At 42.6% G+C, this 17,285-nt stretch overlaps 1 long non-coding RNA gene across 1 annotated transcript; it reads left to right on the top strand.

Annotated features, from left to right (window-relative positions):
* The first annotated feature begins 1,162 nt into the window (after positions 1-1,162).
* On the top strand, positions 1,163-8,530 carry LOC311580319. Its single transcript, XR_014773426.1, has 4 exons — positions 1,163-1,273; positions 6,673-6,723; positions 6,895-7,135; positions 7,583-8,530. It is a non-coding gene; the product is annotated as an uncharacterized lncRNA (long non-coding RNA).
* The last annotated feature ends 8,755 nt before the right edge of the window (positions 8,531-17,285 follow it).

The following is a 17,285-nucleotide window of genomic DNA, read 5'->3' as shown; positions in this document are numbered from 1 at the left end:
TTCTGGGGTTATGAGGTTGTAAAATACATCGCATGGACATCTTTGCCGATGAAGACTCTTCTCCACCTTTGATGATTCCCTTAGATTGCCAGGAAAATGAAATCATCTGCTCAGAGGGCAGCAACATGCTAAGGCTCTTGTGGCATATAGACATGTCACCGTAATGTGCGTGTCAATCAGCAGTGCAGGACACGCCAGTCTCCTGCCGCCTGTCCAGCATCTGCCTAATTATCTCCACTCTTAAAAGCCTTGCTATTCTGGTTCAGTTAAAAGAATCTCGCTGCTACTTCATTCAGTTTTTTAAAATTACTTGTCGGGTACTCCACTCATTTTCGCAGTGGGTTTAATTCTGCTTCACGGATTGATTTATTTACTTTGCACTGTATAAGCCTGTGTCTTCTCTCTAATCTCTTTTGAGGCCAGACGTGAGCCCACAGAGTTGAACCATACGGAAATCCCTCCTCTGGCCCACGTTCTTATGTTCCGGTACATTCCTATTACTTTCCCATTTCTGTCTACCTGCCTGGTCTTTCTTTGGCTGTCTTGGAACCCAAAGGGCTACCATGATGGTTCTCAGACAGCAGGGCCAGCAGCCAGGGTATAGTGTGGTGATGGATTGCTTATTCATCTTCCTCCCTATAGGAAGGAGGGGGAGAGGAAGTTACTTCACCAACTCTACCTTCAGAGCCTCTTCCTGTGGGAGACACAGAGTCTCTAACCTCCCTGAGTTAGTGAACTTCAGCCAAAGCAAAAACAACCAATTTGGAATTCTCGTCAGCACTACCAAGTAACAGTTGCCCTTCCTCCGTTCTCCCAGACACCCATGCCAATGTATGAGGCACTTCCAAGGGGTCACATCTTCTCAGTCTCTAGTACCAACATCCGCAGAGCTGAGGGGAGACAAGGAACAGGAGGCCCCCAACACCTTGTGCAGGACCCCTTTGCTATGTGACCTCATTATCTATAATGCAGGTGTTCAGGCCCCTTCCCAGCTCTGCCTGAGTGTCATTAAGAGTAAAAGAACTCTTGGTATCCTAGATTCTGAAACATTCACAAAGTACAACAAAAGGTGGTACCCATCCATGATCTAGCTGCACAGTTCATTCTAGAATGTTCTGGAATTAGAAAATAATCCTTAAAGGCCGTGGAATTGACTTTTTCTCCTAGACTACTGTTTCTAAAATCTGTCTCTACTCAACTTTTGTAGGTTGTGGCTGCGATTCACATGTACAGGATAGCTCCATGTCCAGTTTTCACTAGAAAAACTGTTCAAGTAAGTAAGTAAGCGTATTAACCACACTTCTTAAGGATTTTGAAAAGGATATATTGTGACTCCTCAAGAGAAGGCTGAGGAATGTATTTCTCATCTTTGACTTCTTAACTATTCAGGGGCATTTTATGGTGCAAAGTTTCAACAGAACACCCACATCATGCAGCCTGTATCTCCATCTTTATACATTTGAGAAAAATAGATTTGGGGAGGAAGAGAATCTCTGACTATAAGTCCCTAAACCAGTCATCTTTCTATTCAAGTCCCATTAGAGAATATGGTTCTAAGTCTGTGAGACAATATGTAAACAAACAGACATGACTATGTTCTAATAAAACTTTATTAAGCTTTGGGACACAGTGGGTTTATGAGCCATGACTGGTGGTCTTTGCTGTAGTTCATCTCAGCCCAGGAAGGGAGAACCTCTAGGCCCCGTGTATAAAGAAGTAAATACTGGAAAGGCCAAGTCACTACATCCATTCAGAGAGTATCTCGCTCTTAGGTGAGAAGGCTTCACTCATAGATGCCAATTTAACTGATGGAGACCTGTGCTGTACCTTCCAAGTTCTGAGGATCAGGAAGCATGGCCCCCGCCCCATGCCTAGCACTGCTGGGATACAATCCTAGGAGGTCAACAACCAGAGCCCCAAAAGAAGACACATGAGGCCTGTGTGACATCTCAGTATTACGAAAAAATGGACTTCTTTGGGTGAACTGAGTGTCAGTGCCTTTGTATGAACTAGGATGCTTTAAACAGGAAGCAGGAGCTACAGACAAAGGGGAGGAGAGTGGGACCGAATGTCTGCACACCCTCAGTATGGTAGTCTTCTCTCCTGGCCCAACTATAGCAGAATGCCCATGGAGTGTGAAGATTGTCAGCAGTATGAATCCCAGTGCTGAGCCTCGTGGACTGTACAGGCTTCCAAGCTAATAAAACAAGCACCCTCTTCATCCCTCAGTTTATAATGGGGCGGGATGTGGGGGGTGGGCAATAAATTCCTATCAGAATAAAAAACAATTCATCTGTGGGAGGGGTGACTGCAGAGGAATCTAGTCTAGAGAACCTCTTGAGGGGCACAGAGGACCTGCACCTCCAGCGTCTGACCCCAGCAGCTGCCCCCAGCACTGGTGGACAGCCATCGCTTCCTTAGAGGCTCTTCAGCACAAACCATCTGACCACTGGCTTACCCGCAGCCCAGAGCAGACCTTATCATGTTGGTATGCCCTGGATATCCTTGAACATCCCTGGTTTTCCTTTCCTCATGTTTACCATGAACTATGATTTATAACTTGGAACTGCACAATACTGACAATCTCTGTGAGGATAACCATGGTAACCTAAGGTCTGGTGAATTTGGAAGCCCTTTCTACAGAGAGGCAGCTGCCTGGGAGACTCAAACGGGAAGATGCAGAGATATTGAACTTCCTGGGTCATCTCAGGAATCAAGAGACACTCCGGTAACTATGGTGCAAGACGTCTGGAATAAGATGCAGCTGAAAAGGCTTTTGTGTGGGTAGACAGCAGGATTTGGGCAGAGCCCCAAAAACACCCATGATAATTGTCTAAACTATAAATCAAGCCAGCACCAACTAGATGCCAAGAATTTCACAAAGAGCCGCAGACAAAAAAAAAAAAGGCGAAAAGAAAACGAATCTAAATCAAGTCAAAGAGGCCTTCCCCATATTCCCTCATCAGGCATTTATAGCAGCCATATACAGAAAGCCTGTGTGGGACAAGGGACCAGGGCACTTACCTTGACGAGTTTATGATCTGCCTGAGTCATTAAGAGATTAAGAAAATCACCTAATAATAAAACATATCCAACAAAATATCCAAATAAAAATATCACTATTGGGTTATGTTTTATAACAATGGGGCTGAATAGGATAAGGAAGTCTTTAAAGAATGTCAGGGAAAGTTTTATGACAACTTTCCCACATTTTTAGCTGGAGACCTTCAAGACAGTCCATCCAAGGATATAATCACTAGACAAGAACCTTCTCCCTCAGCCATGGTCAGCACCACTAATCAGCCATGGAGTTCTTTTCAGCTGATCCGAGTTATGCACAGCTCCGAAAAGGCACAGCTAATTGACCAAAACATGGTGCACTGAGCAAAAACTGCCACCCTGGGAGGAGGCAGGCAAAGGCGGTCAATCATCTAAAAGGTTAAGAAGACAATCCAGACAAGAGCTCAATCCCCGAGCCAAGTCCTGGGTGTTTTCTTGACCCTGAAACAGAGGTATCAGGCTCCCTGGTGTGGGTCACATTGTTGGAAACCCCAACTGCCTCCAAGAAAATCTCATTTCTGCTAACCACTAAAACTCAACAGAAACCAATTCTGATGGCAGTCCTTAGGACAAACTCTCCCCAGAGATGACGAATCTCTTCCCAGAACTATTCCACGAGAAGAGTGCAAGCTTCCAAAAGAAAGGGATCTTCTCTTCTGAAGAGACAGGAGCATGGAATACAAAGAAACAGCAGCACAGCCCTGTGCTAGAAAGAGCTAGCAGAGCTTGAGGGGACGGCCAATCTCCAGCAGCTGTACATGGCATTCAATGGCTCACACTGTCCCTTTCCTCAGAAGTGATTACCCTTGGCCCTGTCAAGGAGTCTATGCCAGCTACCTCCTGGCCTGCTAGAAGTGGGCTATTCTCCTTTTGACAATTTGAAACATGGGAGAGAAACAGAAATCAACTAGGATGGATCTGCCTAATTTTGCAGCTTCTTTTATTGCGCTAAAGCTTGTGGTTTCGGCTATAAATGTCCCCTTATTGTCCCTATGTTGAAGGCTTGATCTCTAATTCAGCAATGTTCGAAGGGAGAGCCTCCGAGAGGTGCTTAGATCATGAGGGTTCAGGCACCATAAATAAGTCAACTCACTTAGTACTCAGAATTGGATGGGCCACTTGGAGGTGGTAGTGTAGGCTCAATTTTCTTAACCAATGTATTTTATTACAACTTGTTAACCGAGCATACGTCACTTATAACCCAACTAACCAAAACAATAGGAAAAGAAGATTAAAGAATAACAAAACCATAAGGATATCAGTTCCGAGGAGCGATTCTCCTGGTGTAATCAGCAGCATTTCTTCTCCTGAACCTGGAGGAACCAGAACCAGGAACCTCAGCAGGAGCCGGAGCCCGGAAACCTTCCCTCCAGCAGTTCTCTCTAAGAGCATCTCTAAGTGCAGCAATGAACAGCCAAAACTATCCAAAGTCTTCAAAAAGCCCCGCTTTCGGTTCTAGGCTCATTTATATATCTCCTCCCAAAGTCTGTTCATGGGATCTTTTCAGCTGAAAACAATCAAGCTCCTGCACGAGGTGGTTGGTCTTCCAGTGGATTAACCTCACCTGTTTTCTCACAAGACTGTTCCAATCCACACTTGGGATCCTAAAAACAGGTTTATCTCTCCTTCATGGTAGAAACTTTAGGAACTGGGACCTAGTTGGAGAAGTAGGCCATTGGCGGGTACCATTGAAGGGTTTGTATTTTTCCCTAGGCCTATCCTGTGTCTGTACCCTGGCCACCATGAGGTGAGAAGCTTTGCTATACCACAGACTTTGCTCCATGGTGTTCTGTTCTGCCACATACCCACAGAAATAAGACCAAGGCACTGTGAGCTACAATGTCCGAAATGGCTTAACCTGTTACTCAAGTGTTACATCTAAGAAATGCTGACTAACAACTTGAGAGCGCATAAGACTTCAGCCAAAGGAGAGGAATCTACTTCTAAATATTCACAAGCTTTATGCTCAAGATGACTGAAGGGCAGAAGTGAAGGCAAACTGTGCAGCCCTGCACAAGAATGCCTGAGTGATGGGCATGGGCACCAGTTACTTCTGTGATAAACATCAAACTCTGTTCCCTGTGCATAGAAAAGTCCAATACCACTCTAGGCCCAGTCAATCCCACCTCACGGGCCTTCTATAATCCCCTCTCTCTATTGAGAACTATACCTTGTCCCAAACACCAGACTCCTATGGTCACATGATTTGCTCACAATTTACCTTCTTCTTCTTCTTAACTATAAGATGCCTGGAGACACAGACTCAGTCTGGTTTGGTTCCTGAGCTAAATAATAATAGTTTGCTCAAGTGGCCTTACTACATGCCATGTACATGGCCTTACTACATGGACATGTAGTCCAGACTACATGTATGTCTGGACCTCTCTATCCAAGGTTTCACTGACTATTTACAGTTTACAGCATTCCAAGCCAGGCAAGAGGCTCTGGATACATCCAAATGAAACATCTGCCTCACACTTTTCTCACACATGAAGAATTGTGTGTGTCTGGGTTATAATCACCAAAGCCTTCTCTAACGATATCTTTGGATTCTCAAGCACAAATACAATGCCCAACCTTTGAATCCGAGCCAGGAATGGAGAACTTCCATTCTTAAGTAAAATAATAGAGTGTGCCCAGGGTGCTTATCATTCAGTCTTCCAACACACACACACACACACACACACACACACACACACACACACACACACACACCTGCCTTGACAGAAATGTAGCCTACAGAGGTTGCGGCTAGACTGGAAGTTTGCCTCTGCTCTGTCCTTGCATGTCATCTTTGGACAAGGACTTCTTAAAGACCCATTAAAAAGCCAAATGCCAAGTACCAAAAAGAATCCTCCTCCTTGGCAATGCCTTGTTTTCCTGTTGAGGTATTTTAGATCTACCCCCAAATACTTCCCGTGGCATCATGGTGCTGATACTGTCCAAGTCATTTTATTAATGGGAGGAGGTGTCTTGATCACTACTCTTCAAGTCACCTCAAAGCTCTTAACCCCTTAGTCTAAACTAGATCAGCCTTCTACAACAGAGATGGCATACTTTCATGGCTTCCCTCAGCTAAAGGTTTGAAATAAAGGCACAAAGAGCACAGTGCCTCCCTGTCCAGATGTGTTGGTTTGAGTAGGAATGGCCCACATAGACTCATGTGTTTAAATACATGGTCCATACAGAATGTCACTATGAAGAAGTGTGGCTTTCTGTTAATGATACTCAGCTATGCTTGCAGACAGGAGCCTAAATGAGTTGTCCTCTGAGAGGCTCCACCCAGCAGTGCCCTAAAACAGATGCTGAGACTCACCACCAAACATTGGGCAATGCATAGGAAGTCTTGCAGAAAAGTGGAGGGGAAGGAGAAAAGGACCTGGAAGTGACAGGAGCTCCACAGGAAGACCAACAGAGCCAACTGACCAGGGCCCAGTGGGGCTTGTGGAGACTGAAGCACCAACCAAGGACCATGTCTGGACTGGACGTAGGCCCCCTACACAGACGTAGCCAATAGGCAGCTCAGGCTTCATATGGGTCCTCTGGTAAGGAATGTGGGGGGCTGTCTCTGACATGGACTCTGTTGGCTGTTTTTTTGCTCACTTCCCCTAGGCAGGAGTGCCTTGCCAGGCCACAGGGGGAAAGGACATGCTCAGTCTTGAGGTGACTTGATGAGCTGGGGTAGATGGGATGGGAGGCTCCCCTTTTCTGAAGAATAGGAGAGGGGAATGGAGGAAGAGGGAGGGGGTGGGACATGGAGGAGACGATGGGAGGGGCTACAACCAGGATGTAAAGTGACGAAATTAATTGTTTCTTTGTTTTTTTTTTTTAAAGAAAGACATCTGAAAAGAAAAAAAGAGGCATGGCGTTGTTGGAGGAGGTGTGGCTTTGTTGGAGGAACTGCATCACTAAGGGGTGGGTTTTGAGGTCTCAAAATCAGGCCTAGTGGCTCCCAGTTTCTCTTTTGCTACCTGCAGGTCAAGATAGAGAACTTTCAGCTCCTTCTCCAGCACCATGTCTGCCTGCACACCACCGTGCTTCCAGCCATGATGATAATGGACGGCACCTCTGAACTGTAAGTCAGCCCCGATTAAATGCTTTCCTTTATTCAGAATGGTTGTGGACATGGCGTCTCTTCACAGCAATGAAGCCCTAAGACACCGGAGAAATCTAGGGCTGAGCCTCTGCGAGGAGGAGACCTGGCGAGGCCACAGATGTGCAGGCGTCCTTCACCCACTGTGAACAACACTCAAAGAGCTGCTGACACTGCCAGGAAGACAAATCTGTGGCAGCTGAGGCATGTGTGGGTAGGCAGGGAGTCGGGCATGAGACCAGACATGATGCCTGGGCCAAAGCTGGCTTTGTGGAAAGGCAGAAAAGGTAGCTGTTTTTAGGATTGGAGAAGGGGTACTATAGAAAAGTCCTGGGTATCAATTGCCTGTATTTCTAGCCTGTACCAGAGCTAAAAAAAAATCTTTCTTATGCCTCCCTCTGGGCTAAAGCTATGTCCTCTTTTTTTCAGGCACACTGGCACATCCCACAGAGAGCCGTTATACTGTGGTAACCCAATGGTGCGCTGATGATGACAGAAGAGTAAAACATTCAGGAAGATTTCCTTTTGTAATCTGGGGCCCAGACCATCCAAGACCAATGACTTCAGAATCTCTGGAGTAATAACGCACGAGTCATTTTTAACTTCCTAAATGTTTCCAACCACACCTCGGTAAGGAAACTGAGTCTGAGAGCAGTGACACGACACAAGACCATGTGGAGAAACCAGCTAGGGGCAGGTGCTGCAAAGATGGGCAACTCGTGATCCTCACATTCATCTTGATGATAGATCGTGAAAGGCTTTATCACCCTAGCTTCCAGAACCAGACTGCAGGTCAAGGGTGGAGAGAGGTGCAGCGTGTGAGTAAGAATCAAGAGACATTACTACACCCCAGCACCCTGGGTCTGTCAAAGGATAAGAGCACTGTTATTGGGGACGCTTCGGACTCAACAGGAGCTAACCTACTTGAGTTGTTGCGACTGCACCCTGAGTGGCAGGCTCTGCCCCATGGAGAGAGCAGACACCAGTGTCTTTCCAATCTTCTGAGGAACATTTCTAGTTTCTGTCCCTTAAAGGAGCAGGTAAACTGGGCTTTCTTAAAGAGATCGCTTATCAAATTGAGACGGTTCCTTCCCGTCCCCAGCTTAACGTGTTCATGAATGGGAGTTGAATTTTGTCAAATGCTTCTTCGGTAGCTATTGGTACTGCCTGTTGATATAAGGTGTCATAAGCTTAAATTTTTTTTAAGCTAGGTTTGCGTGCCTAGGACAGATCCCGCTATGTCGTGGTGTGCAGTTTTGCTTGTATCTTGTAGAACTGTAACTGCTAATGTTTTCTTGAGGATTTTTGCAGCTATGCTCATGAGTGACATGTGTGCTCTATTATTTTTCTTTTTAGCATATCGCCGATCCCATCTGATCTTCGGATAGAGCACAGGAGGAATTATTATGGCTTCTTTCTTAACTATTTGGTGTAATTCATACAATGTGCCGGTGAACCACCTGGGTCTGGGCCTTTCTGCTTAGGTTATTAACTATTGATTCAACTATTTTAATAGCTACAGACCTATTCTTGTTGTCATGTCTTTCTTGTAAACGTACTGACAGAATGAATGTTCTGAGATATTGTTCCACTTCTAAGTTACCACATCTGTGGCCATAGAGTTGCTCATGGTATCTCTCTGATATCTTTTCAATGCCCAGGGGATGTGTAGTTATAATCCTGCACTCATTCCTGATGTTCATAATTTAATTAGTCTGTCTAGAAACTTATTGATGTTGTTGGTTCACTCACAGAGCCAACTTTTAGTTTATTGATTTAATTTTCCGTTTTAAACGTAATTGGCTTCTGATCTCAGTTGTATTATTTTCTTCTGTTTAATTTGGGCTCCATTTGCAATTCTTCCCTGGTATGGAAGGCCAGGCTTCGGAGTTTTAGGGCTTCTTGTACCGCTTTTCTTCACTAACATGTGCCTTCCACACCCTCAGCTTCCCTCCAAGGGCTGCTTTCACTCCAGCTCACACATTTTGCTAAGTTCCATTTTTGTTTCTATCTGCTACACACCTTTAAATTTCTCTCAAGATTCTTCTTTGAACTCTGTGATGTCTCCAATTGTGTTGTTTATAATCTGCAAGGATGCTGGGATACCCTGGGTGTCTTTCTAGCTCCATTCCATAGTAAGCCAACATCAGGCACTGTGAGATTTATGATCTTTTTAGTTTCGCAGAATGTTCTAGGTTCCATATGAACTTGAAAATAACAGGAATCTCTCATTGGATGATTTCTTCTATATCTGTCCAGTAGGAAGTCCCAGTGCCTCATGGTGGCCAAGGTCAGTGGTGTGTCCATTGTCTGCCTACTATCTCTGTTTGTGTATGTTAAAGAGTTGCTGAAATTCCCAACTGTAGCTGTGGATTCACCTATTTCCTTTAATAGTCTTAGCTCTATGTCTTGTGTGTTTTAATGTTCTTTTGTCAGGCATACGTATGCCGAAGAGTGTTGTGTCTTCCAGAGAATTGAACCCCTTTATCATTTTCTCGTACTCCTTTTTATACACAATGGGCACCGTTATTCATGTCTGCCCTTTCTAAGGGCAGTGACACTTGATTTCTTGTCATTAGTATTAGCATGGGATACTTCTTTATAGCCTCTACCATTTGGTTGATTTTTCAGTCTTTGTATTTCAAGTAGCTTCTCGTACACAAAGATATAGTTTTACTCTTGTTTTTGGATCCACTGAGACGTCCTTTTAATTTTTCATATTTATTAAGTTTCTGCCTGTGTGAATGCACACGCACATGTGGCACATGTTCCATAGTGTGTGTGTGTGTGTGTGTGTGTGTGTGTGTGTGTGTGTGTGTGTGTAGAAGCCAGAGGAGGTAGTATAATCCCATGTGCATTCTAGGCATCAAACTCAGGTCTTCAGGCGTGGCATTAAGCCCTTTTCCCAATGAACCATCTTACTGACCTGACAAGGGCCGTTAACTGATGCATTTAGATCACTGACATTCAAAGTAGAAGCATGGTTGAATTAATATCTACCATATTTATGGCTGTTTTTATTCGCTTTACTCCCACCTTTGTAGGTTAAATTAAGCATTTTATATAATTCCATCTATAAGCTGTACAATTCCATTTTCTAGTTTTTATTCCTTTTAATCATTGGAACATACATTTAAACCAGTTCATATCTGCTCTCTCCCTCCCCGTCTCTCTCCCTCCCTCCTTCCCTCCTTCTCTCTCTCTCTCTCTCTCTCTCTCTCTCTCTCTCTCTCTCACTTTTTCTCCTCTTTCCCTCCCCCTGTCCCTCCCCCACCTCTCTCTCAGGTTTGGGTTTGGTTTGTGTAAGTTAACTTCAGACTCCCAATCCTCCTGTCTTAGCCTCCTGGATGCTGGGATCATAATACTTCCTTCCCCCGCTCCCCATTCTTCTTCCCTCCCCATCCTCCTCCTCCTCCCCTTCTCCTCTCCTTCCCCTCTGTTTTCATGCAGGGAATTCAATCCAGGTCTGACACTTGCCAAGCAGGTGCCCTCTCGCTTGCCTATGCATCCTGCCCTAGGAGAAACTTCTTGACATTGGTCTTGGCAATGATTTATTGGATATGACACAAAAGGGATAGCAACAAAAGCAAAAACAGACAAGTGGCTCATGTTAAAATGTTTCTGCACAATAATCTACCGAGTAAAATGGTCACCTTCAGAATTCTCATCCTTTGTGAGTGGATACATACATATATTAAAACTCACCAAATCTTGTACATAACTCTGCAATTTTCTGTCGAAAGGAAACATTTTTGTAAGAGTGCTGTTAGGACAGAAGTAGGTAATTTTTATAAGAACATTAAATGCATCACTTTAAAGAGAAAACAACACGAACTTAAGACAGAAACTTGAATCTATGTAGCAAAAGTAAGAATATTGGAGAAAAATATAGTATAATGAAACTTTTGAGTTACTGACTTCACAACTGGTCTAATAGGTAACAATTTGTTCAAAATAATAGCAATGCCATATTTAGTTATGTATATATATATATATTCATATGCTTATGTATAAGTAAAATGAATGGCAGTAATGACACAAGAAATAAGAGAAAGAAATAGGACAATTACACTAGACAAGTTATTTCCACTATGTGAGAAGAAGTACAGAGTTGTTTGAAAGTAGGCTTAGGGACCTATGAGATGGCTCCATGGGTGAAAGGTGTTTGATGCAAAGCCTAATGACCTGGGTTCATCCATGGAATACACATGGTGACAGGGGAGAGCTGGTTCTGAAAAGCCACCAGCCAAGAACACTCCTCTAGGGAAAACTGCCCTCTAAAAGTGAAAATAAAAATACAATGCTTTTTATGTGTAACTTTTTAATACTAAAATTTTAAATAATTCTAATTAAAATTAAAGTGATAAGGATATAGCCACACAAATAATGACAGAGAATTGCTAACAGACCTACCTTCCAAGAAACATTGAAGGAAGTTCTTCAAGTCCAAACAAAGGAATTAAATAGGACACAAAAGCATATGAAAATACAAAACTCGCTAGTGATGGGGCTTGCATAGGCAAAGTGCCATAGTAACCTAATGGTAGCGCACAAACTGCTTTTAATTTAAGAATAAAAGCCAAAAGACAAGCTTACTAAAAATAGGAGTTACAAAAATTTGTTAATGAAGACAATGTAAAAAGACATGAGTTGTGACATAAATAACATAAAGTTTGAGGGGAGCAGAAATATAGAGTTTTTACATGATTGAAGTTGAGCTGTTGTCAGGTTATATTACTATAATTACTATAATTATGATATGTTTTATGTAACCCTCATAGTAACCACAAAGAAAATATTTATGTAAAAATTAAAAAATGGCATATCAAAACATTAAAAGAAGAAACAGTAAAAGAAGAGAAGAACAGGATAGCCAGAAAACAGTTAACAAAATAGAAATGGAATGTTCTTTCTTATGAATAATTAGTTTACTGTAAATGGACTAAATGCCTCAGTGAGAAGACACAGAATGACTCAGTGGAAAAAATAAAGCCAAATTGTTTGCCATCTTTGGGAAACTAATTTAGGTGTAAGAATTATCATGTTTCACACCTTTAATCTCAGCACTGGGAGGCAGAGGCAGGTAGATTTCTAAGTTCTCAATTAACCTAGTCTACAGAGCGAATTCCAGGACAGCCAATGCTACACAGAGAAGCCCTGTTTTGAAAAACCAGAGCCGGGGGAAAAAAAAGAATACATATGGGCTAAAAATGGATAGATGATTATATCTAGTAAAAATGATGAGTGAAAGTGAGAACTTTAGCTCTGCTTCATTGAGCAAAGTAGATTTTGAGTAAGAAACTTACTCAGGAAATCATGAATATCCTAATATAACAATTAAGCATCAATTCATTAGTAAGATGCAGAAATTACAAGCAGTATGTACCCTATTGAATACCTAACTATATAAAGCAAATACACATAAACATACAGAGAGATCGTAGCAGACTTCAATAACTCAGTTTCAGTGCTAGAACATTCTGGCAGAAGGCCAAACAGGAAACAGGAGACTTACACAGTGCTGTAGACCAATGCACCTCCCAAACATGCAGAACATTCCACCCAACACAACACATTTAACATCCACTCTCACACACAGCGTTCCCCAGGACACAGCACATAATAGCTGACAAAATAAATTCTAACCACTTTAAGAACACTAAGTCTACACTAAATATCTTTTTCCAGCCACAATGAAACAAAACCATAGATCAACAACAGGAGGAAAATCAGAAAGTTCACACGTGCAAAGTAAATAGCACACTGTTAACAAATGGGACAAAGAATTCAACAGAGGAATGGAAAAACGCATGGACACAAATATGATGAAAACACAACATACCAAACTTTACAGTATTCAGAATAAGCAACCAGAGAATTCATAGTAATAAATTCCCCACCACAGAAGAAGAAAAGTCTTGACTCAAAAACTTTAGACCTGGAGGAGCTGAAAAGAAGAAAACATGAAGATCAGAAGAAGGAAAGAAATCAAGATTATATCAAAAATAAATGAGAGAAAAAACACAAAGGACAATAGAAAAAAATCAATGGAACAAAAGGTGCTTGGTCTTTGTTGCTGTTTTCGTTTCAAAGATAAATGAAATCAACAAATCTTTTGCTAGAGTCAACTAAAAAATAGAGAACACTCAAATAAATAAAATCAGATTGAAAGAGGAGGCATTACGACTGAGGCCAAACATATAAACAAAATCATAAATTCTGCTAGCAACTGCACACCAACCAACTGGATAACATTGAAACGAACAAATGCCTGGAAATACACAAACCAGCCCAAACTGAATCAAGAAGAAACCAACACTCTGAACAGACCAAAGATAAGGAATAAAATATTTTCAATTTGTGTTTGCCTCTTGCAAAATATTTGATCCCATTGTGCACCCCCGAGATTATGAACTGTAAAAAAACTCTTTTGTTTGGTGTGACTAAGCCCTAACACATACCTTTAAGAACTTTCTGTTTATTGTGTACAGGTGGATAAGGTGTGGCTCAGCCCTAGCACATACTTTTAATCCAAGAGCTTTCTGTACACAGGATTTAATAAAGTTAACCCTAGGTCAAGAGGTGGAGCAAGAAACCAGCTGACAGGGATTAAAGAGTAGGAGGGACTTTGAGTTGAGGGGTATTTAAGACAGTGTGTAGAAGAAGAAAGGACTTCTGAGCTTTGAATTAACAAGCCTTTGGCCTTGGGGCTGTTTGTTTGTTTGGCCTTTTCCTCCTGGTCTGTCAGCTGAGCTAGTGAGTTTTTCAGCTCTTTCCTCTGAGACGCAAGCTGAGTAGAACGGTCAGCTGGGTGCTCTCTCTGCCTCTCTGAGCTAGCAAGTTTTCACCCCAGCATCTGGCTCCTGAGTCTTTATTGATATAATTGAAGGATTGGGGTTTTCATTTTTAATAACAACATTTGCCCTAAAAATTCTCCATTTGTCTTTCACTTTTGAAAAGTCATTTCACAGGACACACACTTCTAGGTTGGCAGCATTTCCTCTAAACTCAGCCTTCTTCTAACCTGGCTAATTTCCTTTGGTCTTGCACCCAGCTAAGGAGGACAACACGATGTCTTAGAAATCAACACGATGAAGTGGTTAAGAGAACTTGGTATATCCATTACGTTTCATAGATATTCTTAGTAGGAAAAGGAGCTAATGACTTCCAAAATGCAATCTTCTAATAAACCAGTAAATAGTATAATGTGATAATCTTAGTGCTGCCTTCTACATTAGCAGTCTCGCTTATTCATGCTCTTGCCTCTAAGTTTGTTTCCTTTAACCACACCCACGATTTCTTATGTCACCCTTCTCCATTTTTTCCTTGGTTTCTGTCATTTTGTTCAGATCATGGGGTTTGGGAGGCTACATGTGTATTGTCCTCTGGCTTCATTCACCTTTTAATTTCTTACAGTTTAAAGTGTCTACCTGGATGCCAGTGTGTGTCACTTTGCATGGCTTTCAACTCTCCTCTCTCTCTGTCTCTCTCTGTCTCTCTCTCTCTCTCTCTGTCTCTCTGTCTCTCTCTCTCTCTGTCTCTCTCTGTCTCTCTCTCCTCTCTCTCTCTCTCCTCTCTCTCTCTCTCTCTCTCCCCCCCCTCTCTCTGTCTCCTGTATCTATGGAGTGGTGTCTGAACTTAATTTGGGGAAATCATCAGTCATTGTTGTATCCCTATTTCTTCATCTCTTCTTCTCTTCATTGTCTTTCTGGTGTTCTTATTGTATGTAAGTATGAGATTTGTAGCCATCTCACAGTGTTTGGGGGATTTTTTAAAAATAGTCTGTCTCATATTTTTTCCTAGTCTTTTTAGTCTGTCAGTCTGGGAGGATTCAACTGACTCTGAAAATTCATTTCTCAGCTATATCCAGGCTGCTAATAAGCCATCAAAGTAATCCTCAATGTCTGTTGCAATGTATTATCCCTAGCATTTCTGTCGTTGTGTATCTCTGGCATTTCCTTTGCAGCATGTGCTGGTTAGTTTTGTTTTTGTTTTTGTTTTGTTTTGTTTTTTGTTTGTTTGTTTGTTTTGCCAACTTGACACAAACTGAGGGTCATCTGGGAAGAAAGGACCTCAACTGAAGAATCATCTCCATAAGACGAGCCTGTGAGCAAGTTTATGGGGGCATTTTCCTGATAAATGACTGATGGGAGGTGACACCCCTGGTCAGGTGGTCCTGAGTTGTAGAAGAAACCAAACTGAGCAAGCGACCCAGTAAGCAACATTCCTCCATGGTCTCCACTTTAGTTTCTGCCCCCAGTTTTCTGCTCTGACTTCCCTAAAGATGGACTTTAAGCTGTAAGCCGATTTCCTCCCAAGTCGCTTTTGGCCATTCATGATTTTTATCACAGTAACAAAAGAAGCTAACCGGGACAGAAATTGGTGCCAGTGATGAGGGGTATTGCTTTGACTAGCCATGACCACGGGATTTTTCTTCTGAGGGAAGATTGTGAAAAGAAACACTTTAACTTTAGGGTTGGAAAAGCCATTGAGTGCTGTTCTGTGGGAGTGTGGAAGATAAGAATGTGGAGGAAAAGAAGGCAGATACGGAGGCCTGGCTTGTGAAGTTCCAGAAGGAAGCTTGAGAGTCCTTCAAAGACTTGATCAGGGCAGTTTGTGCGATATTTTATATTAGGATGGTTTCTGCTCATCTGAGGCTGAAGAATCAGTGTGATTAACAGATCAGCACCACTAGAGCAAAGCCTTTGCTTTACTGAGACAGTCTATGCTGGTTAGATGGGCATAAGAAGCAATCTGTGATGAATAAGAAGAGATCGCCATCATTGTATGAAATCGACTGGGAAGTATTTCCTTGGGAGCATCACATAGAAACTATGGTCCAGAGAGGGCCAAAGCTACTCAACAAGCTGATGGCAGAACTTGGAAAATAATTTATAGATGTTCCCCAAGGGGCACTGGTTCTGAAGGGTCATGGAAAAAGGACTGAGGTGTGGCCAGTGGATAGTATTTTTTGTGGCCTCTGTTTCAATTCCTGCCTCCCACTTCCTGTTTGAGGTCCTGACTTGGCTTGCCTTAAGATGGGTTATAACTTGTCAAGTTTCTTTTGGTCCCAGTGTTTATCACAGGAAAAGCTAACCAGACACAGTGTTTTATCTCTGCCTTTGTGTTCCAGCATGTTCTCCTCTCATTTATATTGAGGTTTTGTCTCTCACATATCTGTTTCACTATGTTATCACTAGCAGGTCTACTGTAGTGTGTTATCTCTGGCATGCCTGTTGCAGGTGTTGTTGTTTGTCTCTGACTATAGCTAGGTCTTTTAAGGAACTGACTCACTAGACCATTGAGTTCCATATCTTTCATCTCCCCCCTCCCCTCTGATGGAACAGATTAGCTTTAGTGGTCTGCACCTGAGTGTTCACCTTCTCCTACACGGTAAGCTAAAGTGTGCTGGTCTGAAGGAGGAATGTCCTCCATAGGCTCATGAATCTGAATAGTTGCTCCCCAACTATTCTGAGCTATTTTGAGAGACTATAGAAACCTTAGGAGGTGGAGCTTTATTGGTAGACAGATGTCACTGGGGCATGCCTTGAAGGTCAGTAGCCTCACCTCAATCTAGGGAATAAAGTGTGAGCACCCAGCCTCTCACTCTTGCTGCCACGTCATGCCTTTCCCGCCATTGTGGATTCTTGATCTCTGGAACCATAAATCACAATGAGTTCTGGTTTTTGGTTTTTGTTTTTTTTTTTTTTCCTATGCTGCTTTTGGTCATTGTATGTTACCACCGCAGCGGAAGAGTAACTAACATAGCTAACCAGAGTCAAAGTTAGCTGTCTCCCATTCTCCATGTCAGTTTGGTTTTGGAAAAAAAATCCCTACAGCTCAATGTGGTTAAGATATGCAAAGAGGGAGGTGACTCAGATAAATAAAGACAGGATAAAAAGGGAAACATTACCATTTGGGTTCTTTTGTAAGAACAGAGTCTGGCTACAAACAAAATGGCGTCTTTCCTGTCACTCTGACAGAAAGAAAGGAAGCTTTTTTTTCCCCCCAGTGATCACTGTGGAAGCACAGTAGAGATCTCCAGGAACCAAAACTCACAAATGCTGAGAATTTTCCTATGCCTGGGTTCTCTTTGAAGCTTCTATTCTCTCACATTTGCTCATATTGAGCA

Source organism: Acomys minous, assembly GCF_964271855.1.
Source record: "Acomys minous genome assembly, chromosome: 13".
Lineage (NCBI taxonomy): Eukaryota > Metazoa > Chordata > Mammalia > Rodentia > Muridae > Acomys > Acomys minous.
This window is presented reverse-complemented; position numbering and strand designations above follow the sequence as displayed.